Source organism: Pollachius pollachius (genome assembly GCF_949987615.1).
Source record: "Pollachius pollachius genome assembly, chromosome: 19".
Taxonomy (NCBI): Eukaryota; Metazoa; Chordata; class Actinopteri; order Gadiformes; family Gadidae; genus Pollachius; species Pollachius pollachius.
In genome coordinates this window covers 10,954,198-10,980,467 of record NC_136952.1, presented here as the reverse complement: position 1 = coordinate 10,980,467, position 26,270 = coordinate 10,954,198, and the positions used below count along the sequence as shown (strand labels likewise).

The window sequence follows — 26,270 nt, the reverse complement described above, 5'->3', positions numbered from 1 at the left end:
TGTGTCTATGTTTATGTGTGTGTAAGTGTGTGCGCTCCCTCGTGTGCATTCATATTACAGTGTGTCACACGTGATGTGAAACACCTGGGAGAGGTGTTTCACTCTCTCTACGTGAAATAATAAAAACCACAGAGGCGTGAGTTTTCTATTCATAAATCATACCTATTTTACAACGTAGCCACTATTTTGATATTTAGCAGATGCTTTACAACATTTTTGTACAAATGTATGTTGCATGTATGCATGTTGTTATGGAACAGGTAAGGTTAAGGCGTCTTGCTCAAGGATGCCTATATGGTAGACAGGTGGTGGTGGTGGTGGTGGTGAGGGGCTTTGGGTTTGATCCCAGAAACTTTAGGCTTTAGCAAACCCCCGGCCCAGAAGTCTATCCTGCATCATACCAGCCCAAACCCCGACCCAGTACTCATGGCCTCAAGGGGATAATACTATTCCCTGCTTAATTTCCTGCAGTGCTCCAAAAATGCCCCATCGTTTCATGCTCATTTTAATTATGTCCGCCAGTCACAAGGTCGAGCAATACTGAAAAATCGAGGGAGCTAGATAAAGAGAGGATGCTTCTGAATTCAGAGACAGCAAGAGTAAAAAATAAAGCTAAAAATAATGACGGGTGGATCGATGCATGACGAGCTGCGCCACAGCTTTTAAAAGGTTCAAAGTAGATCAAAATGTCCCCACTACTCCTTCCCCACCATTTCATTTGCATGTTTATCTCATTAGTGGGAAACAAGAGGAATGACAGGTTTGCGGTAAGGTTTGAGAGGCATTGTTTTAGCATCGCAATCAACAGCCACATCATGAAACGCAAGAAATAAAAGAGAAGGACAAAAGAAAGAAAGCGATAATCAACCTGAGGGCTGAGGCAGCAGCCAAGGCAAAAACACGAGAGGAATTCAAAACTTAATGGAATGAAAAGAGGAGAGAAAAAGGTTGGAGAAGTTGAACAAGAATACATGAATACAGAGCTGTCAACAAGGCCAAAGGAAAGGGTATAAAAAGGACAAACCTTCATTCATGAATTAAAAGAAGGACATACCACAAAGATTTCTAAGGTATAATTATTGTGATGGAGATATCTGTGTGATCTTTCAGAGCGGGGAATACAGGCTATAAGTGCTCTTCCCCTATATTCTGCTTGAGAGGTGTAATCAAGTCAACGTATATTCCATGTATTTTTAAAGACAGAGAAATGACTACTGGTATAAAATAAAATCAATACACCGGTTGAACATTGAACTGTTAAATGACCTGACGAGAAACTGAAAACTGTCATCCGTGGCAGTGTCGGAAGAAAGGAGGAAAAGGTGGAAAGCTAAGAAGGAAGGAAGGAAGGATAGTAAAAGAGGGGATGGATTGCTGTAAGACTGAAAGAGAAGGGACGGGAAACAACATTTAATCAAAGATGGATACATGACTCCCTCTCACACACACACAAAAACACACACAAACACACACACACACACACACACACACACACACACACACACACACACACACACAAAAGACGACTCATTTAACAGATCTCAATCTTGCTGTCACATCTATTTGTGACGTGTTTGACAACAAGAAACATGACCATGGTTAGGCTCTGTGAGCGTGACCGGGGATGGATAGATGACTGAGAGAGACGTTTTAAGGATCTCCATCGTGCAGTCACAGCGTCATGTGACAGGTGAAAATATTACCACCATTGGGCTGTGCGTGAATGCAAGTGTGTGTTCGCATGTGTGCTTTTGTTCAGTGTGGACGCGTCCACGTAGAGATTCAATTAATTCAGAGGGGATTGATTTGAACGTCCTTCCTTATGTCCTTTTTTTCCCACATTCACTCTCTCCTTCCTTCCCTTTACAACTCTCTTCCGTCCATAAATCTATTTAAAGATATCAGCTATTCTCTCTCTATATCCTTTTAGTAATAAGGATATAGCGAACATACCAATAGATTCATAAAGAGATAGATAAATAGACAGAGAGAGTGATACACACACATATATCAACAGCCATACATCATAGCAGGAATGACAGGCTGCCCTGTCAAAGAAACAGACGTATTTAACCAATGAAACCGTGTGTCAGAACAGAAGACCCACCAATCAGTCAAGTCAAATCAAAGTGTCGTTTGCGCTGAAGTCAGACAGAGAATAGGAATGAAAAATAGGAAGAAGGAAACGTGTGGAGAGGGAAGGGGAGAGGAGAGCAGTCGTGTTCAGAGACACACTGTAATATGAATGCACACGAGCGAGCGCACACACTTACACACACATAAACATAGACGCACACACACAAAGACACACACAGACACACATAAACATAAACAAACAGACACACACACACACTCACACACATATTCATATATACACACACACACACTTACACACAGTAATAAATATGCACACAAACACACACACATGACACACACACACACACACTTGCCAGAGGCAGGCATTTAGTGCTTCCCTTGAGTGCCCTGCTCCACTGTCTCTTTGTCAAGTGAAGGAGCACCCACAAAGAGAGAGAGAGACTATCGCTGAGACTAGGAGAGAGAAGGAGAGAGAGATTACCACTGAGACTAGGAGAGAGAAAGAGAAAGAGATTACCGCTGAGACTAGGAGAGAGAAAGAGAGAGAGAGATGGAGAGAGAGAGAGTATACCATGAGACTTGGGAGAAGGGAGAGAGAGAGAGAGGGAGAGACTACCACTGAGTCTAGGAGTGAGAGAGGGAGGGTCTTGGAGAAAAAGAGAGGGACCACCGCTGAGACTGAGAGAGAGAGAGAGAGAGAGAGAGAGAGAGAGAGAGAGAGGGGGAGGGAGGGAGGGAGTGAGTGAGTGAGTGAGTGAGTGAGTGAGTGAGTGAGTGAGTGAGTGAGTGAGTGAGTGAGTGAGTGAGTGAGTGAGTGAGTGAGTGAGAGAGAGAGAGAGAGAGAGAGAGAGAGAGAGAGAGAGAGAGAGAGAGAGATAGTGGCTAATGCTGAGATTGGAAGAGAGTCAGAGAGTGAGAAAGTAGATGTGGAAGTTGAGTTGTGTAATGCTAGAGACCTGAATTAGAATGAGAGAATACAAGGGAGAAATAGATAGGAACACAGGAGAGACATGAACATATCCACACAGGTTTCTATACTGAGGCAGACAGGATCAGGGCTATATTTACCACAATCAATGGAATTACTGCTCTGTCACTGTGTCCTTAAATACAAACGCATGGGAACACGCACACACGCACATTCACATACACACACATGTAGATACACTATCACACACACACACACACACACACACACACACACACACACACACACTCACTTTCTCTCTCTCTAACACATACACATACACAGACACAGAAAGACACACACATTTTCACTGGCAATGAAATCAAATGACACATCAAACACATCGCTGCACATCGCTTCTGGATGTAGGACCTTGATTGATGTTCATTTTGGCTTTAGCTGCATGCCTGTGTCTGTTTGCGTCTGGTTGTGTGTATGTGCGTGTGGGTGTATTTGTGTTTGTGTGTGTGTGTGTGTCTGTGTGTGTGTGTGTGTGTGTGTATGTGTGTGTGTGTGTGTGTGTGTTTGTGTGTGTGTGAGAATTGGAACAATAAAAAGAGAAATACAGAGAGCAAGAGAAATCAAGAGAAATAAAGAGGTAGTCACATAATATATATATACACACACACACACACACACACACACACACATCTATAGCACATATATACTTTTTTAGAGATGGAGAGCAAGATAAAACAGGACAGTGAGAGTGAGAGAGAGAGAGAGAGAGATGGAGAGAGAGACGGAGCGAGAGAGAAAGAGAGAGTGAGAGGGTGAGAGAGAGAGACGGAGAGAGAGAGAGAGAGAGAGAGAGACAGAGAGAGAGAGACGCAGAGAGAGAGAGAGAGACACAGAGAGAGAGAGCGAGAGACGAAGAGAGAGAGAGAGAGTGAGAGAGAGAGAGATTATGAGATGAGAGAGAGAGCGAGAGACGAAGAGAGAGAGAGAGATTATGAGATGAGAGAGAGAGAGAGAGGGAGAGAGTCAGGGAGAGAGAGAGAGGACGAGAGAGAGAGAGAGAGAAATACGACAAGAGGCGTTGAGAGATCAGACAGGACATGGAGATGCAGTGACGTCACATATTGAAGGCATCGCTGCCTGTTTTGCCTTAAACAGCCGGTCTCTGTAAACTATACAGCAGAACGGGGTTCAAAGGACTGGGAGGTGACCTTGTGTCCACAGGTATCGGCTTCACGACAAACCCTATGAACTGTTTAATTCAGGCTATCGAACGGGTAGTGGTTATCAATGAGCTGACCAATAATGTTAGACGGTACAGGTGTGTGGGGCACGGGGGTGTGTGGGTTAGCTTGTGTGTGTGTGTCTGTGTGTGTACGCGCCTCTGGGTGTGTGCCTGTGTGTGTGTTTGTGTATGTGTGTGGGTGTGTGTGTTGAGCACAGTCTTGTGTGTGTGCCTGTGTGTGTGTGTGCCTGTGTGTGTGTGCCTGTGTGTGTGTGTGCCTGTGTGTGCCTGTGTGTGTGTGTGTGTGTGCATGTGTGTTTGTGTGTGTATTTGTGTGGTTCACCTGGTGGTGTGTGTGTGTGTATGTGTGCCAGTGAGCTTCAACCTTCAGTAAACCTCAGTAACCCTTCAGTAAACCTTCGGTAGGTTCGGTGGGTTCACGCTCCATTTCTTACAGCTGACTGCACATTCATCATTATGTCTACAGGTTGTCCCAGGGATTGAATACCTTCTATATATCCAAGCCTATGGATGTGTGGAGGGGTAGGCTCATGTATGTAGGTTTAAAACAGGAGGTTACCACCATTCTAGCCAAGGTGACCTACATGGATGTTTTGTATTGGATGCATGCAATTAATGAGCAGGAATGGGTGAGGGCCTCTTGCTCAAGGATGCCAAACGGCAGACTGCTGGAATTGGGTTTTTGAACCCACAGCTCTTCAGCTTTCAAAGTCAAACACCCTAAACAAAGGAATATCCTGCTATAAAATACAACAGATATTGTATGAAAACATTTATAAAATTTTCCTCAAATTTGACTCAGGCTTCTACTTAAATAATTGAAACCAACTCCAAATCCAGAGTTTTCCAACGCTTCATTGGAAACATTTTTTCATATCCCATAAAACTTCTGTCGAAACCAATCATGGCTTATAATAATACGAATAATCTATCCTTCATGAAATCAATACATCGACCGGAGCAATCATAAAGCTACGCAACGACCCTGTTGCCAAGGTAACCACCAGTGGTTAGCACGGGTTGAAATAGACAATAGAAGAGTGAGTCAGCTGTAATATAATCTCCAGGACTCTGCAGGCCAGATCTATTGCTCTGATATTGATGATATCTTACAGGCTTCATTATCTGGGTGGGGCACAGTTGTACATTAACGGGGGCTCTGAGTGTTTACTGACCGTGCGAGTGTGTGAGGCGCATCTGTTGCCACTTTACATTCAAAGGCCTCATCTTCAAAGGGTGAAGTTTATGTTGCCCATACGGTACTAACCCAAACCGGCGCCATCCGAGTAAATGTCAACCTGCCCAAATGTCACGTCCACCCTCAGAGTGCTAATTACCATCACAGCAAACAAAGGAGGTACAAAAGGCAATAAGGGGAGGGAGGTGGAGGTGAGCGGGGGGAGGGAGGGGAGAGAGCACCGGAAGGGAGAGGAAGCAAAGGCACCAGAGAAATAAAAATCGAAAACATCCATTTTTTTTCTTTTTTTAATTTCCTGTGAGGGAACACTAGCGGGCCAGACGGCCCACGATGGACGGAAGCAAACAAGAGTGTGCCAACAATAAAACAACAATAGCATGAGAGAGATGGATGGGAAGAGAGAGAGAGACCGAGAGAGAGGATACAGGAGTGTCACTGTTAAGGACTGTTCTAGTGCCAGGGCTTCACTAATTCCCGTAGTGTGGTGAGTGAGCCTAATTAAGGTTGTCGCACTGTGAGCTCCTCTCCCCAAGGAGGGCTGGATTAAGAGTGGATTAAACAAACACGCACACAGACACACACACACACACACACACACACACACACACACACACACACACACACTCTCACACGCACACACACACAGAGGCCACACAGTGCCAGCGGAGCTCGGGGGTACCTTGGATTTATTGACTGGGACATGCCGGCCGTGGTGGGATAATAGTGGGCGGGGAGCTTTTGATTCCAATCCTAGGATATGGCACCCGATGCTCAGATTAAAACTAATGAACTCCCTTCCTTTACCTTCTACAAATCTCTCTCTCTCTGTCTGTCGCTCCCTCTTCTTCCATCGCACCTCATATTTCTTAATATGTCGATGCTATAAGGTTTTGGCTTCTGTAAAGGTTACACTTATTAAAATGTAAGGATGGGGGAATTGAGGAAGAATAGGTCAGAGGGATATTACTTTTTCCCTCACTAAAGTTTGAAGCCAGGTCGACGCAGATTTCTGGGAAAGACCAGAAGTCTTGGGCAGCCGCCATGTTGGCGCTCCTATTTCCACACCACTAATCAATGAATCAATTGATTACACGATAGGACCCACGAGGGAATGTTGTTGTTGTTGTGGTTGGGGTTCTGTACCAACAGAAGCAGATTTGATCATCTGAAAGGTCAAAGGTCGTAGGCTGTAGGCAGGACCGTCAGAGCAGTGGTGATGTTACAGAGGAACAGTGCCACTGTGCGTGAAACTACTCTCATTTATGTTTTGATCTCTGATTTCAGTCAAAAGGGAGCAGACGAGATATCAGGGTGTCTAACTGAATGGGAACAGACGCCTGTTGATCCTGCTCTCTCATAGCAACACAGCCAGCAGGGATCTGATTCTGATTCATCGTTGAGACAACTATATCACTGTCTACACACCCTGCTGCCTGGGTGTTGTTGGCTGGAGTTCACACACACTCAGACACACATGCACACACATGCACGCACACACGCACACACACAAATACACACACACACACACATGCAACCACACACACACACACACACACACACAAACACACACACACACACACACAAATGCACAAACCACACACACAACATTTTGTGAGTATTTGAGCAGGCAAATACTGTCCATACACCAACACACAACCATACTCACAATTTCTATAACTTTATAAATACAAAACACCACACACACACACACACACACACACACACACACACACACACACACACACACACACACACACACAACACAAACACACAAACACAGGCAGGTAGTAATGATTTTTTTATGTAATGAGGGTTTGGTATGAATCACTGTTTTTCTAATTACACCCTTTCAGGATGAATTGTGCACTTTACAATCACAGCAATCAAACGTTCATTTATAAACTCAGCAGCTCTCACACACCCTGGTGAAATCATTTATCCCAAACAGAAACAACCAAAGAAAAACACTTCCACTGTGGACAGCCAGTACCTGGTGTGCCTGAATCTCAAGAAACAGCGGATACTTTTCATTACTTTGATGGGATTACTTGATTGTTACTTATAATGTCTTGATTATACCTTAGGGTATATATCGGCTGTGAGTGGTTACTGTCTAAAGATACATTTAACCTCCCTCATCACGCTAAAGGGATCCTTAACCTGTAATAAATATTTATGTGAAGAGTTACACATCCATTCTTACAATCTCCCGTCTCCCATATCGACATTCCTCCCTGCTCCTCTCCCACCATTTCCCGGAGTGTAGATTTAATTTGCATGGAGATCATCTGGACCCCCACCCTTACAGCCTGCTAGCAGCCTGCTTTCAGCTCGATTGCCAGGCTGATTTATATGCCGGCGAGGAGCATAATAATCCTACTCACCACTGGTTCGTACAATTTCAGAGAGGATTTAGGGGCACACACTGATTAATGTTCAAAGCACAGCTGAAGACCTCTTCATTAAACCTTATGTCTGGACATCTTTCCTGCTTACAAGACTCATTAAAAAAGAACACTACAAGCCCTTTTGCTTTCCACCTTTTCTGCCTATGGGGACTCGCCCCCAAATGTTGACCCCATACGGTTATTCTGACATCCCCCCCGAGAGACGCTAGAGAAAGCTGTCAGCGAGGTCATCTGCAACGTTTTAAACTTTATCTTCCCTCCTCCAACTCTGTCCTTGGAGCTCCTCCAAGGACAACTTACATACATGAAGTTGGCTCCTCTTCATACATGTGGTACGAGGGTGTGAGAGAGGAGGTGCTCCATTTATCCTAAACTCACAGCTGTGTACAGCATGATTGGAGTGGTCCATGTCGCCACCAATTGTCCGCTGCCAAGTCCTGATTGCTGCACCTGCAGCTTGGCGACCGTACTACCTGAATTTAAAAAAATAACTAGCGACTTATGCCAATGCTGGAAGCTAGCTCTTTAACCATACCTGAACCATGGTGTTGAATTGAGCTGGATAGCTGCATTGTACTAACAGGTGACTTTAACTGAGCTCCTCAAGACAAGGACGCAGGGCGGTGGTGTTGAAAGGTGTTGATTGTGAAAGTTTATAGACAATGATACATGGTGCTCCATGTTGCCATGCAGGAGATCTCTCCCTGAGTGTGTGTGTGTGGTGATAGCAGGTTTAACCTGTAACAGGTTTGCGATCTGCGTCCTTGTTTGCACGTGTTAGTATGTCCTTATGAAATGTCATATTTGGCAGACCCACTACACAAGTTGATAAAGAACGGTTAAAATTCCTGGAATTGTTCTTGACACACACATTTTATCCAGGATGCATTGGTTGGAACTAGCATACATTTTGGCATTCAAGTGAGGTGTGGCAAGCAGCAAAAAACTTTTTTTTTACATTTGTCGTATGATTTTTCATCACTAAATTTACTTCTGTTCATTTTTTAGACAAGGAAATATACTTTGTGCCGATTTCAAATATTTTCTTGTGAATTGATGGCGAATCGAAAATGTGAGTCAACGTTTTTTGGAATCGAGAAGCTCCTTAAGCACCTGCGGTGCAAGCTAGCTAGCCTGGCGGCCAGTAGCGTTCACAGAGCCCGCACCACCAGACCACTGCAGCTAACGGAGCAGACCAACAACTATAGAACAAATGTAATAAAATAAACAACAGAAGCAGTGTGAAAGGGGACTATCGATATTTTTTTATTATAAACAGACTACGTTTTTAGTGTTCAGCTGAGGAATACTCAGCTGAGCTTCAACTGCTTTGGGTGATAAAGCCTGGTTTCCATTTTGGAGGACTGCAGGCGGCCTCTGTGCTGTGGGACATTGCAAGTAAATCTTTCCAAGTACGACTAGCAACTACTTTCTCCCCAAGAACACAAGTCTGTTCTTTGCATTCTTGGTATTGAGAAAGGTCCGAACTCCCACAAGTATATTACCACTTTTGTTGCGTAAAATACATCTACAGCAGCAGACCTGCATAGTATCAATTCAGTAGAGCCACTGCTGCTTCTAACTTACCCCATTTGTGGAGTGTGGATGTGCCTAACTAGCTTTTCTGAGCTGGCAGCAGTAGCAACACCAAGTGGCCCCTACACGTAGAGTTGCTGCTCTACGTGGCTCGCTCAGGGGCTTGTTTACATAAATCGGGCAGGTGTCTGCGGCAGATAACCAATAACAAGCCCAGCCCAGTCCAATTATTAATCCAAGCAATTAAAAATTAAAAATACATAAAAAATAGGCTACATGATAGAACTGCTGCCATTGCCAGACATGAAAGTTAAGTTGCACAAAAAGTATACAAAATGAGTGCACATTAATTAGCTTGAACAAAATGCTGAGAGATAAGCCTATAGGGAAGACACAGGGGCGGTGGATGGGCCCTGTGTCAAGCCCCTGATGTTTGAATTAACCCAGACACCTATCCTTTGTAACCATTGTATGTTACCTTGTATGCCCTGGTGATTTTAATCCTAACAAGAAAGGCAGTGTTCCTTACTGTGTATTGAAATGTAAAACAGTTCTCATCGATTTCGCCAGCTCTCCTCGCCACTCTAGACAAAAATAACCATTGGCTCAACTCAATACGAAACAGACGAGTAAAGTGGCAGCAGCGCATTGGGTATTCTCATTTTAAAATAGACTATATATAGCATATTTTGGCATATGCAGGAAGAAATGTGGTCTTTCGAAATAGAATGGACGCATGAATACAAAGGTTTAAAATACCTCTCTGTGCTATGGATATTTTTCCTTGGAAACGTCCTGGTTTTCACACTCGATCAGAAGTAACCCTGGCAGACGAAACAAGTTTTGGAAAAACCGTGGGTGCAGTCCTGTTCGGATGTCTTGTTTTATAACACAAACCAATAAACAAAGATTGATCTGCATAGCCAGAAAGGCAGCAGCGTGAAAGCTTTTAGGGGTCGACAATTAATGTGTTCTCTCGAAGTGATGGCCAAAACTAAAACTTTTAGCATGGCGCACGGCTCTGGTAAACAATGTAAAAGAAGGCAGCGTGGGCGTTTGTCAGCCACCTAGGAAAGAGGTGAGCGAGGTGAGTGAGAGAGGGGGAGAGAGCAAGAGAGGGAGAGAGAAGGAGAGAGAGAGACACTAAGACAGTGGGAGATAAGTAGAGATGGAACGAGAGAGGCAGGCATTGTGAACACTGTGGCATGCAGTAAGAAACAGCAGAGAAGAGATAAAAAACCAGACAAGGGAAGTGAAAAAATGTGACAAACACAGCATGGTCCGTATAATCCCACACTCCAAAAGAAACACACCAGCAGGAACTGAGTTGTGTGTGTGTGTGTGTGTGTGTGCGTGTGTGTGTGCATGCGCGTGTGTGTGTACGTATGTGTGTGCATCTGCTTGTGCGCACGCTAGTGTTCACAAACCTGACAATCATCCACCATCAGAAACACTGTGTGGCGCTACACGTTGCGAACGTTGAAATGTGATCCTCTTAGTTGTGTTCTTTCCCAGAGCACTGCCTTCCAGAGCGGCTGCCTCACTCAGTGGCGCTGCGTCTCACACTGGGCAGGGTTTTGATCAACTAACAGATGGGTTCGGCATGCATGAGCCTGTGTGGACTCAGAGAAACACCTGGTTTCCCTGATTAGGCAAAAAATAATCACCCACGGCAGCAGACACGGTGCGTGTGGCTATAGGTTTAATCTGATGGATGAATGACCGAGGATGGATAGATGGAGGTACGGATGGATGGGTGATTGGTGGATAGATGAAGGGATCGATGGATAGACGGACGGATAAAAGGATGAATGGATGAAAGGATGGATGGACGTTGAGATGGATGACAGACTGACTGAAAGAGGGATGGACGAAAGGAGGTGTAGAGTTCGCTGTTAGGCCCTGGTGGTGGGATGGTAGCGAGCAGCTGGTATAGGTGTGGCGTGGACACAAAACAAGGAACAATCTTCAAGAAATAAGCCCCCCACGGGCATGATTTGATGGAAAACACTTAAACCATTCACTGGGCTAAACAAACCAGCGGCATTTCCCCCTGCCAACAAGCGCGCCGGATTAACTAAGCCTCTCTCCCTCGATACAAGTTGCCCTTCACCACTCCTAATCATCAAGGGGTGCCTGAAGGTATTACAAATTTGAATTTTTAAATTCCTCCCTAGCTAAACACATCTGTTGGTGCTATCATTACAAAGCTAGCGCATCATGTTTCCATTACACATTTGCATTCAATAATTGATCAGCAAACATTGAGAATAATTAAACAGGACCCCTGCCAGAGCCCCTCTCCATTCAGCTCCGATTGGTACAGTCCGACGAGGTCTAACACTGGTTATAAGGTTAACCCGTGAGGTACATCATGTAGCCTCCTCGCCATGTGTCAGCAGATCAATTCCCTAGGATAGTGGAGTTGGCTCTGTGGATTACAGGCAAATCGCTGGACCCCCAATGCCGAGCCTGACTGGGCTACATGACTTGGACGAAGCCCATACGAACAGGCTTACCCCACACGGCAACTCCATGACAGCCTGTTGCCCTCCCTCTTGGTGATTCCAGCAGTTGCAACAACAATTCCATGTTTATTTCATACTTTGTTGTCTCTCAAATTGTATCCACAAACCTTTAAGATAAACACTGCTGTGCTTGTTTACATCAAAAAATAGAAAGTTAGAAGCCAAAGGCTGTACCGAAATGTTGTGATTTCAGATCAAGAGTCTCAAGAATCCTTTTAAAATGCAAATTCTTCATGAAATGAAAAATTCCATTCTGTGTGTGTGTGACTGTGTGTGTGTCTGTGTGGATGTGTGTGCAAGCATGTGTGCTTGAATGTGTTCCTTGGTGTGTGTGTGTGTGTGTGTGTGTGTGTGTGTGTGTGTGTGTGTGTGTGTGTGTGTGTGTGTGTGTGTGTGTGTGTGTGCGTGCAGTGAGTGTGCAGGCATTTCTCTAAACGACACACTGTGTTACTATGTAAATGACAAGCAGAAAAAGGATTTAAAACAGGCCGTGTTTGTTATAATAGGAAAATTGTATTCATACTGTGAAGCTTTGTCCAGGCTTGCAGTGCTTATATCTCAATGCTTCTGAGAATGCCAATATCGCCACTCACTGCTGTGTACAATGCATGTGCATGTTGTTCGTGTACAAGTGTGTGATTAAAGTGTAAGTGTTTTTCTGAGAGGGAGGGAATGGGAGTCTGCGTGTTTTTAAGTGCTTCTGCAATGTGTGCATGTGTGTGTTTGTGTGTGTGTGTGTGTGTGTGTGTGTGTGTGTGTGTGTGTGTGTATGTGTGTGTTCATCGTCTGTTCATTTGCATGAATGTATGCGAATGAGTTTGAGAAATAATGTAGTCACGCATGCCTACGCTGTCCGGAAGGAACAACAAGTATTAAGACGGCGTGCAGCGTGTCAAGTGCTCCATCGACGTGCGGCGGCCATTGCTGGTTACCCACCCGTGGCTAATAGAATGCTAATCCTTGTTTAATAGGTGTGTCGTTCGCTAACAACAGCTGAAGGTGGAACAAAAGCCCCACACAGCCTGCTCAATTATTCATTAGAATACAGGAAACGTTATAATGTTAGCAAGGGTTCCTTTGCGTTTGTGTCAACAAGTCCGAGTGTGGGTTTGGAACTTTCCAGCCCCTTTAATAACAGTAATATAATGTAGCTCAAATGTGTCATTCTTGGGAAACCAATATGTAATTTCACCATGTCCTTAAAGGGGTGAAAAATGCTGCTTCTATAACAGTTAATTGAGATGCTTGTTGTCGTTGTTTAGTAGAGATTGAGCTTAGAGAAAGATGAATGTTCAATATCAATGTTGTTACATGTGCAAATTCATGCAAAACAACTCTTCATTCTCGTCAAATATTCACAGATGCATTTTAAATCAATAAACAGAAATATTAAATTCAAATTAACTATATTTATTCACAATCAATCATCCCGCCGCAGATTATCTATTTTAATAAAACATTATTCGAATAAATTCAAAATAGCGACTCCAAAGTCAAACATGACCTCATCAAGCTTCATTAAGGACTGGCCCCTAGTGTGGGAAACAGATCCATCCAATCAGGACGGGAAGGCATTCAGATACAGGGACAAAGCCTCCTAACGTGCAATCACTGGTATAGGCAGATCCTGAGCATCTTTGGTCATGATATTTTAACATGAGGATGTATAGGTTTGGATTAGCTTGAAAAGAAGGTTTCATCACCAGTAAAACACACGCAATCCAGCTGGATTACTGGAGCTGTGGGATGTTTTGAAGAATGACAAATTAGGTGTTTAGCCGAAGCAACTTAGAGTTAATTGTTATTGATATGTAATTAAGGCGCAATAAGGTACACGTCTTAGTTCAAGGATGCCTCTATACATAGGTTGTGGATATTGGGGATCGAATAGTCTAGCAACAACACTTTAATCACTTTAATTCAACTGCAGATATCCCACCACTGCTTCAGACATACCAGCTGGTGCCACACATGATCACACACCGACCACACAAAGACACAAATGTTTATGCACGCACACACGCACACACACACACACACACACACACACACACACACGCACACACACACACACACACACACACACACACACAAATGCATATACACCCCGGGTTAATACACATACACTATCAAACCATCACCCCTACCACCCCCCCATGAACCTTACCACCACCACCCCACCACCACCCCACCACCACCCCTACCACCACCTCACCACCACCCTACCACCACCCCTACCACCACCCTACCACCACCCCACCACCACCCTACCACCACCCCACCACCACCCTACCACCACCCTACCACCACCCCTACCACCACCCTACCACCACCCCACCACCACCCTACCACCACCCCACCACCACCCTACCACCACCCCACCACCACCCCACCACCACCCCTACCACCACCCTACCACCACCCCACCACCACCCCACCACCACCTCACCACCACCCCACCAACACCCCACCACCACCCCACCACCACCCTACCACCACCCCACCACCACCCCTACCACCACCCCACCACCACCCTACCACCACCCCACCACCCTACCACCACCCCACCACCACCCCACCACCACCCTACCACCACCCTACCACCACCCCACCACCACCCCACCACCACCCCTACCACCACCCCACCACCACCCCACCACCACCCTACCACCACCCCACCACCACCTCAACACCACCCCTACCACCACCCTACCACCACCCCACCACCACCCCACCACCACCCCACCACCACCCCCACCACCACCCCACCACCACCCTACCACCACCCTACCACCACCCCACCACCACCCCACCACCACCTCACCACCACCCCACCAACACCCCACCACCACCCCACCACCACCTCAACACCACCCCTACCACCACCCTACCACCACCCCACCACCACCCCACCACCAACCCCCCACCACCACCTCACCACCACCCCTACCACCACCCCTACCACCACCCCACCACCACCCCTACCACCACCCCACCACCACCCCTACCACCACCCCTACCACCACCCTACCACCACCCCTACCACCACCCCACCACCACCCCTACCACCACCCCACCACCACCCCACCACCACCCCACCACCACCCCACCACCACCCTACCACCACCCTACCACCACCCCACCACCACCCTACCACCACCCTACCACCACCCCACCACCAGTCGATGGTAGCGTGTGTTTAGGGAGCGGGAGGCCCACGAATGACTCGGCTACAGAAGAGGTTTACATCTACATTAGCAGAACTGCAGTAAGAGCATTGGTGACAGATATGAAAAATGAGAACTACGAAGAGGGAGGGAAGGAGAAAAATAAATAAAGCAATAAGCGATGTAAATTCATTTTAACACCAAATACAGACGTCCCATTTGGTTGCTATGCCAACCGTAACCGTTGGGGAGGCAGCCTGGCGAAATGTGTGTGTGTGTTTGTGTGTTCTTATATCCAATGAGTAGTTGTGTATGCGTGTGATTGTGTTACATCTAGTGATATGGGGCTTCATGTGGATTTATGTTTGTGTGTGTGTGTGTGTGTGTGTGTGTGTGTGTGTGTGTGTGTGTGAGTAGAACATGATTCTCATTAATTGTGTTTTAGGAGCAAGGCACAGATGCAGTGGATTTCTTATTATGTAAGACACGACTGACGATGCACACACACCCACACACACACAGACACACATCCCCCCCCCCCACACACACACACACACGATGCATCAATCACTACCAGTGTCTGTTTTTAGGGTTCACTTCCTCTTCCTGTGACAGCAGAGACGTTATATTTAGTCACCATCTGTACCTTACCCTCACACACATACACCCACGGACACGCACGCACGCAGGCAGCACGGATGGGCACACACACGCAAACACACACAAGGCAGGAAATTATGAATAATTTGTTGGAACACAATATTGAAAAGCATGAAACTCTCCTCTCTCCCTTTCTTACTTCCTGCTGTTCACCCTCTTCCTCTCCGTCCAAACAACTCTTCCTCACCACAATCACATCCCCACTAATGCCCTGCACTCAATTTAACTCCAAGAACACGTTTATGTCTAAACACAGATCACATTAATCTGAGCATTTGATATATCACAGCCACTTTTAATTCTATTTTCTTGTCCTCGCAGCAATATTGATTACTCCCTCTGACAAATGTTAACACATTACATACACACACACACAGACTGCAGATTCGCCAATGTACCTGTTATGCATTTATGACAGCTCAAAGTGAACAAGGAAATAGACAATATGCCATATCATGGCCACATTGTTATATAGATGGAGAATGTCAAACACTCATATGAGGCGGCCACATACATTTGTTTAATTCTCTTGATATCTGATTACTATCAAAATGTATTAAGATCAACAGAGTTGGTCTTACATAATCGAGTCGACATTAGAATATGTATCTTTCTCATCCTGGCACCACCAAAGATAGGCTAAATGTAAGAAGAGTTAAACTGTTCCCTCAACCAAGGCCCCTAACTATTGACCTGGAATGGACCCCGGGGACTGCACCTAGAGATCAAATGTAGGGGTCCCATGGTGTTTTATAGTACTTTAGAGATGGGGGCAAATTGTTTACCTTTCTGATGCTAACTACCCATGACACTTAGAAATGGTCATGAGGTTAGGGTTTAGGGGTCGACAACAGTGATCAATTGTCTTACTTTGAGTATTGATCTTCTTTGTTATATTTTGTTGGATGGGTTAGGCGTAATGGACGATGACTGTGGAACTGAGCTAGATAGGTGAAAATATTCATTTGAATGCGAATTATTGAACTTCAATATTCAATAGTTCATTGTTTAGCCAATCAGCATTTAGCAGATAACATATAAAATATACCTTGCTGTAAATGAACCAACCTTTGTGTAATGCCTAATGTCTATTGGGCCTTAATTGGGCAAATATATTTCAGATGGTTTTGCAGGGACTATGCACTCACAGCAATTTTCACAACACCCACTTTCTAGTCGTTCCAACTGCTTGTTTTTCTGTTAAGAGTTTATTCTCTAAGCTGCTGGCATGAAGTACCGTACATTATAGTGCATGTGTCACTGACAGTTTTTTTAATTGGTTATAACACAAATCAAATGAAATCAGAGACAAGGGAATTTAAAGAAACCACACTTTCATGAGTGTTTTTGCACTCATTCTAAACATAATTGGCAGTTAGTGAAGCTGTGGATGTGTCAGGAATTATCTGTTTTCATACACAAGAAGAAGCACAAGAGGAAACAATTCTTTTTCTTTTTGAAATCCTTTCCTCTGTTTGAAATGAGGAATGCAGGTTTAGCTTTACTCATTTTTTTTAACCAATGGCAGGAGTGATGTTCCTTCCTATCTGTCTATCTATGCCTCTCACACAATGCAACCCTGAACTTATCTAGACATTACTCAGAAGACCTGTACCCGAGAACGTAGATGTCAGAATGAGTTGGACCTGACATTAAACAGATTTTTCCCTGCCAGCTCCGTCTTAGAACGTCTGTGTGATGTCTGATTGGGCCCATGTCTGATAGATCAGGTCTTTGTCCGGAGAATCAAAGCGACTCGATCCTCTCTTATGTACTCTGGTATGTCGGTGGCGGTATTTGCAAAGAAGACGAAGAAGGAAAATGCACAGCAAGCGTTGATGCAGTTCCTAGCGTCGGATGACTGGTGCCAAACTATAAGGAACAGCCGTAGACAAAGAGGATATCATCGCGATAACAGTCATCATTACGAATGAGTGTGTCGTCTCGTCAGCCATCTTGGATGTGCTGTAAACAAAGGAGTGCGATTTCGGCAGCGTACATTTGTTTGCTACATCTGTAAAAGGACAACTCTGCACAATGTCCGGCACTGATTTTCTTGACATTGTCCAGAGTTCATATCAAAATATGGCTTATTTATCTATCTCTTAAGCCCCCTTTTATGCATAGTTCCCGGGAGATGACCGGGATAACATTGCAGGCAGCGCTATTGATTTACAACCTTCACACATGCACCTACATTCAGGAACATTTCTGTCGTGCGCCCGTTCACACACGGCATAGCAATGCCCGAATCGATGGGCCGAGGGACAGTCCAGCAGATGGCGGTAAGGCCATCTGCAATGCCATAAAGACACCAGGGGCCCTATCTTGCATCCGGCGCAATTGACTTTTAATCACTGGCGCATGTGTCGTTGCTAGTTTGCAACTGGCGCAGAGCGTTCTTTTCCCTCCTGCGCAGACGCGTCGGTAAATTAGGGAATGATCTTGCGCCCCAAGGGGCGGTTCGGCGAAAGGAGGAGGCGTGTTGTGGAGCAAACGTTCCCTGGTGCTATTTTGCAGTTTCAGAAAACACTTGAGCCACAAACCAGGAAATACCTGGTTTAAAGTCAGTGGCGCGTTGTTCAGATGCTATTTTAAGGGCGCATGCATAATGTTGCTTGTGTACCTCGCGCATACGCTTTGCTTCTCTCATCTATAGCTACACATTCTTGGTGAATTATTTGGGAAAGAACAGCTGATACAGCGGTAATAAGTTGTACTTTTAAATCAATGCATCTGCAAACACCATACAGCAAACACATATTTTCTTGACAGACATCGTGTACATGCCCACAATTTTTAGGATTGGTGAGTATTTGATCGTGAGAAAACATTGTTTTACCGCGAGTGAGTGTTAAAAAGAATGAATGAATGTGGGCTCGCGTGTGTGTATGTGTAAAAGAATTGATGAATGCGGGCGCACGTGTGTGCGTCCATCTGTTTAAACACATGCAAACTAAAAACGTAACGCATAATACAACCCATGGCAATGTATATTAGCGGGGGACACATGCATATTAGGAACACAAGTCGATAACGATAATGCATACAATAAGAAACAATTTTTATAATGTATTGCGTTTATCATTAAATATAACCACAGTTACCGCATATCATATGTCATATCATATAAGTTTTCTTTGCCGAAATTTATTTGAGGACTCTGAAGTTGTGGAAGAAAACCGTATTCCATGTGTGAATTAGGCCATATTATTTGGCCATAAACTGAGCCATTTGAAGTTTGAAATCCATGTGCATCTGTCTCATCGGAGAATGCAGACGCGCAGTCAAAATATCAACTCGTAAGATTCAAATGCGCTCATGGCTCTTAAAGGGGATGGGAGCTGGCACTCTCATTGGTTTACTGCACGTTACGCCCAAACCACACCTACGGGTAATTGGGCTACTTCAGACCAACCCTTTTTAGATTTGCGCCGGGCGCAAGAGTCATTTTTTGCGCCGGTAAACTAGCGACATCGCCATAGAACCGCCCACAAAGCTACTTGCGCTTGGCGCTTCTCACTTGCGTTTCAGACCGTTAAAATAGGGCCCCAGGACTAAGGCGCAGCAAGGCCCGATGTATGGGAAAGTCTGGCACCGGTCTGTCAGGAACATGGCCGTCGAGGAGCTGCTGTTTTTGTTCGGTGCCAATGTTCTTATAATGTATTCATTCCACTCGGGTGAGAGACAATTCATGTTTTTTCTGTGATGTACTTGAATCAGAAACACACAATTGATGCTTTAAAAGGGTCATAAAAAAGGAGTTGGATGCATTGGTGTGTTAAGATCAACGTTCGTGGATTTGAATATGTTATCAGCGGTGTCTTGTGATTGGTTCGCTTGTCTTATGTGTAATGCGTCTTACGTCAGGTGGACGCAACTCTTTCAAGCCTCTCCCGGCAATGTCACTGCTATCATCCAAAATGCACCCCTCTCTCTCTCTCTCTCTTTCTCTCTCTCTCTCTCTCTCTCTCTCTCTCTCTCTCTCTCTCTAAACATGTTGAATACACAAGGCTGACCAGATCAATAGGATATGAAAGATGGGTAGAGGATAGGAAATGAACACAACAATGAACTTCCACGCTTAACATCCCACTTGCCTTGGACACAAACAGTAAGACCCCCCCACACACACACACACACACACACACACACACACACACACACACACACACACACACACACACACACACACACACACAGACATAAACACAAACACACACTGCACGTAATGTCCATGCAATGATACCAAGGTAAACACACAGTGTCTATATAGACAATCTGGGTCTTTATCTTGTCTTTATGACCTCTCCTTGTTATGAGATGTTAAGGCACCTTGTAACTCTAACTATTGTAAGGGTAAGTCTGGCTATTGCCAGACTGTCTGTCTGTAGCTGGGGCTGCCTCCTGGACAGTTTGGTCTGTCTGGATGACTTATCATTTACGTGTGTATTTTGGCTATAAGTCCATAAATGGGGCAGTCTAGTTGTTTGACTCACGGATTGAAGGGTTCTGGGTTAGATCCCAGACATCTGCAGTCTATCAGTAGGAATACTAGAGCATTATGGCTCAGGTAAACCCTCCATGCTACTTAATAATCACATGGGTTATCCAATATAGCTAAATAGTTTGCATCGTATATTCAAATAAAAACAGATGGAGGAAACATGTTCTCCACAGTTCTTGCGAACAAAGGTCATAAACATAAAACTATTATAGTTACCAGGGCAACGAGATGGTTGCAAAACTATTTTGAATGACCACAGGCGTCTGGATAATTCAAACCATCGCACTGTTATCTAGGATGATAAGGTATTATTTAGATGCATGCAAAAATTAGATCTATCTTACACTGAGCCATAGAAGACACCAGGTTGCCGTCGGCCATCAACAGGGAAACGCAGCCGGGGAATCATGTTTTGTTCAAATGAGATAAAAGACAACGTTACGATTCTGCCTGGCCGTAAAAACATTGAGGATGACAGCCCTGGGTTACATCAGATTCTGCTCCCACAATAACAACACAGCTTTTTAAACGGTTTACTGTGTATAAACAGGACAATTTGAAATGATACGACCATCACATCATGAGAGAGTATCTGTTTTTGGTCAACTGCGACTGACTCTTTATGAAACCATATTGATATTTAGACTTCTCCTGGTTAATGTCCCTGACTGGTTCAGGGAATCCATCTTGACAGTTTGATCACATCAATGTAACACTTCTAAATGGTAGAGATTTTCCTCCTCTTTGACTGTTTTCTGCTCTCTCTCTTAAATTCTTAAATCTTACCCACAGCACATTCAAATTCAATTTAAGTTCCCAATAACTTTGAAATAGAACATATGTATATATTGTTTATGTTTTATGTATATGTGATATAATCGAATGGAATCTAGGATGACACATTTTTGTAAAATTGCATTGCGCAGTTCTCTCTCTAACTGTAAGACCAGAGGGGAGAGAATGGAAAGTAAAGGTAGAGAGGCTAAGTACACACCAAACATGTATACACACACGTTTAGAAACACACATGCACACACATTCAGATACATACACAGACACACACACACACACATCCTGAAACACACACACACAAACACACTTTCAGAAACACAAACACCTTCCGAAATACGCACACAAAAAATAAATGGTACTTTGTGTACCATCAGTCACCAGGTGTGGGTCCCTAAGGGTTGAAATATAATAGTTGGGCGATCGAAGTGCTATACTTCACATGAAGCACTGCATTAGAGTTCAGTATCCGGTCCAGAGTACTCTCCTTTGGCTGATACAAGGTTTTGAGTAACAGCAAGGGGCTGGCTTCTGATAGCCTGGAGCCTTCCTCGGCTCCCAGCAGGAGAGTGGCTGTACCCCGTGGAACACAACTCAATCCATAAGAGCCCTTAGCAGGGGCCCTCGCTCTGCCATTTCCTTCCCTAAAACCACATCAAGATGCCCAGATGGCTTTTTACAGCACTCTGATGTACATCACATGACTCACTAAATGTCCAATAACTTAGTGTGTGTGTGTGTGTGTGTGTGTGTGTGTGTGTGTGTGTGTGTGTGTGTGTGTGTGTGTGTGTGCGTGTGGTTGTGTGTGTACATGTTTGTACGTATTTAAAACAGAGAGAAAGGGGGATAGGTGTGTTTGTTATGTGTGTGTGTGTGTGTTTGTGTGTGTCTGTAATTATGAGTCCAAGTGTTTGTTTGTACGTTCCTGTGTGTGTGTGTGTGTGTGTGTGTGTGTGTGTGTGTGTGTGTGTGTGTGTGTGTAAAACTGTCCAAACACAGCAGTTAGGCCAGAAGACTCCCCAGTGATATTTGCTTTCGTACTGACATTTGCCAGAAAATGTCAGCTATAAATATCTCAAATATCTTATCTCTAAATGAAGTTAAGTACTCATTAAGCAAATGCAGTGCTTGCTGTTTGTGTGAGCATACAGCAAACCATAATAAATACACCTAAACATTAACCAACAAAACCAAATAATTTGTCAGGCAAAGAAATTGAAAATGTTAACTAAACATTAAACATTTTTTGAACAAAACATAATTGGTCCATTATTTGCCTCACATATCTTTATGTCAAAAAACACTCGCTAACGTAATTCGAATTCTAGATGACATTTCAAAAAAAAAGCTCAATATTCATAATCATTTGCTTGCTGCTGGGGCCAGGAAATAATTTCACGATGTCATCATGAGGCAAGACCCTAAATGAATTAGATTACAGTAACTCAATCTGATCTACTGTTCACAGTGGTAAAATGGCTGGGGGATACTTTGACTAATCAAAGTCAGTCAGGAAATTTGGGTTTGGGGCCAGTGTCCCCCCCGCCTCTCTCCCACCACTGTTATATGTCCTGGTCACCGGGAGAGCCCAGAGTTTCCTCTCCCGTCTCAGGGTACCAGAACCCCATGGTAAAAAAAGTCCCATCTGGCGAGAACACATCTGCTGCCATGTTCACATTTCCATGGTGAGAAGGGGATCAGCATGTTCTCATCAAGGAGGCTTTCACCAGAAAAAGGGGGCAGGAAAATAGGTGATGGTGTCGATGAATAGCGATGCCGATTGCATTGGGCGGAGGAGGGCTTTGGGCAGAGCAGAGAGAAATGATTGGCCACCCGACTCATCTATCGAACAGCGTCAATGTTGCTTCTCCTCCTGATTGGTTCAAAGAATGAGCCTTTTTAAAAAATGTCTCCCTACGTCCTGCGTCATACTTCAGGATTGGATGGTGAGTTGTGAGATTGCAGCAGGCAAAGAGGACCCAGCAGGGTAAAATGACTCTGCTGCAACTTCTGAGGCACCATCCAGTTGTGTAATCTACTGTAATACGCCGGTACGCGCCCCATAACCACTATGGAAGCTACAGGATTTCCTCACACCCGCAAAGAAATTTAAGGATTTGGTTTGGTAACAAATATTTTTTTTGAAAGTTTTTTCTCAAATAACAGGCCGAGAGATGTGACAGAAAAATAAGAACATACGGAGGGTAATCGGACAGTGCGAGATATGTGTGTGCAGCGCGTGTGTGTTTGGGTGAGTGAGAGTTAGCGAGCGGGTGAGAGTGACGATGAATGAAAGCTGAAAGCGAGCAGAACAGAGGGAAAGGTTGGCAATGAAGTTGTCAATCTGGCAACAAAGTTAGCCTTTTCGTTTTACGGCTCCCTATTTGGACCGGTAGACTGGCAACTGTAAAAGCGGGTCTTGGTTCAAGAAAGGTTGAACCACTGTCATCACAGCACACCCACTTTAATAAACTAGACTACACTAATTAAACTATCCAAGACTCAAGGACGAAACAATTATTACAAATGGTAATCCAGATCAGTCTAGCGTAATTATTGTGTATCAGTGATGAGTCTTTTTTTGGATCTATCCTGGGATTATGTGTTTGTGTTTGTGTGTGGGGGTGCGGTGTGTGTGTGCGTGTGTATATCCACGAGCATGTGTGCATGTGACGTGTAAAGATGATCATTTTCTCTAATGTACACAGAGAACAGGGTGGGCAGTACCGTGAGAATCACAGCTAAGGTGTTACATAAGATCCATAAGAGAGCGAGAGAGAGCATAGAGAGGCTATTTGTACATCTTGAATCAAGGTCAATGCAAGAAGTACACATCACTATAGAGATCCATCATGAAAGGACATTATAATTATACCGTCTCTATTTACAAAGCCCTTACGCTTTGACAGTTACAAACACCACATGTTCCAGGGGAAACTAAAACAACAACATATATTAAATCATATTTTCAGGCCCGCCGCTCCCTATACGCAGAGTGCGTCGGGCACCAAGTACCCGGGGGGGGGCACCAAAAATGATGGTTTGTAAAAAAAAATTAAAAATAAAAATAATTATTACGTTATTGAATTAAAAAAATATATCAATTAGTTATGAAGAGGCCCACCGTTGTTTTTTCTTAATTGTATAACCTATCACTCAATTTCGGCAATTATATGTTTTTACCTAATATATAAAAAGAGGCTCCCCCCCCCGCCCCCCGCCCGCTCGCGTAGGGCACCGAAATGGCCGGCAGCGGCCCTGCATATTTTGTATGACACAAAAATAATGTACGTGAAGCATTGCATAAACTGTAGGCATTAAGGATAGAATGTATTGCACTGAATTACCATAGATTATATTTTGCATAACATAAAGGCATTCCTCATACTAATGAAGAGTAATAAATATATTGACTAGATATAATAACAGCCAGCAGTTCCTTGTGCACTGGGGCACAGGGTGTGATCTCAGTTCTCTCACTAGCTTGACATAGCGGTTACGGTTGTTTTTGTTCTGCAGCGTGTGGCTGGGTGGTTCTGTGGATTCTGTGGTGAGGGTGGGGGGGTCTTCCTGGAAACACCAATCTGGGACCTAACAACCGCTAACTGGTAGGTAAGCGTCTGCATCTTCACATCACCTGCTGTGAATTTGTAAATTAGGTTTGTTCTTTGTCAGTTATGTGAATAGCTGCAGCAGCACTTCAAATTCCCTTGAGGTACCAAATCGTTTCTGCCTGAGCACTTAAAAGCAGTTCTTCTTTCTTATTTTACAAACTTTTATGTTTTAATAGCATTCTTGCATTTTTTCGGTAATATCCTCATTGCTGAATGCACTTACTGTAATTCGCTGTGGACAAAAGCGTCTACAAATGAAAGGTAATGTAATATAACTCCTTCAAATCCTTCTGCCGGCAGCTGGTGTGTCCACAAGACCCGACAACGCCTCATCGTTTTCTTCTTTTTGATTATCAGTAACTTTTCTGGTTTTGGAACAATCTGATGTCTATGGGTGTTGCTCACATACGATTGGAGATTAAAGTAGACTTGAGGTCTATTTTGCTCTATTGTAAAACCTGGGGCTACAACCTTTGACCTCCAGGGATAAGACAAGGAAAATAATACACAAGGTTGTCTTTATAAGCCGCAGTAGTCCAACCCTGGCGTGGTTATGGTCCAGCCTCTTCAACATCGGGAAGATGATGTCTTTCCGTCTCGATAAAATGCCCTTATATGGGCGCCATAGACAGTGACTTCCCGTTTATTTCTGCTTGGTGTGCAGGTGTGAATGGGGAGGTTGGGCTGGCGGGGAATACTTATAATAGATCATGTTCCCAGTCACATCTGATATATACAGTGCTGAGTGGGCATAAGAGAGCCGCACACTTGGTGCGTCTCGACTAACCGAAACCAGTTGCTTTCAAACCTTGTTTTCGGGGCAACCACCTGTCAAATAAGGTTTTAATTTCAATGCAGCAAAAATACCACTGATAAGATTCATCACAGGATTGTTGTTGTTAAATTCGGAAGAATTAAGTTATTACTGCTGCTACAGTCCCAAGCCCTATTCCATTATTCAACATTGCGATGTTGTGTTGTCTCTGCAGTGTCAGTGTCTCAGCAGATATTTTGGCAGGGGAGATAACTTTGTGAAAGTGAAACCCATAAAAAATATATAGAAGAACGTAGGGCAATCAGAAAGCTTAACTGAACACAAAGAAAATGGCAGCCAAATAAAATAAATTGGTAGACGGAGTAGAGAAAATGAAGAAAATGTATGTACAAGTTAATCAAAATGAAATCGAATAACAATTGGGTAATCACAAAAGAGAGTTTAAAAGCGTAAGAAGGGATCACGCAGAACAGCAGAGTCACCATGGAGAAACAAAAAGGCTGGACAAACTAGAGAGGCTACAGAATGTTCCAGAACCACCATTAGTTATAAGGGTAGCGTTCAACAACGCCATAGTATGTGTGAACATGTTACACAATGTGGTCAGGGCTTTGATGATGACCTCTGTGTTTTACTTACAGCCCATGGCACAGAGAGCACTCATATAATGGTCATGGAAAGGTCAGGCGTTCAGACCACTTCATTCAACGTTGCAGAACGACTACTATTATTTCATTAAGTGGTTGCTGCTTTTATGCAAAGCAACTCAGAGTGAATTCAGATGCAGGTCAGTTCGTTTTAACTGGGAGTCAAACAACTG

At 44.2% G+C, this 26,270-nt stretch overlaps 1 protein-coding gene across 2 annotated transcripts in view; it reads right to left on the bottom strand.

Moving 5' to 3' along the window:
* Positions 1-26,270, bottom strand: part of prkg1 (protein kinase cGMP-dependent 1) — a 102,876-nt gene that overhangs the window by 64,620 nt on the left and 11,986 nt on the right. The window lies entirely within an intron of this gene.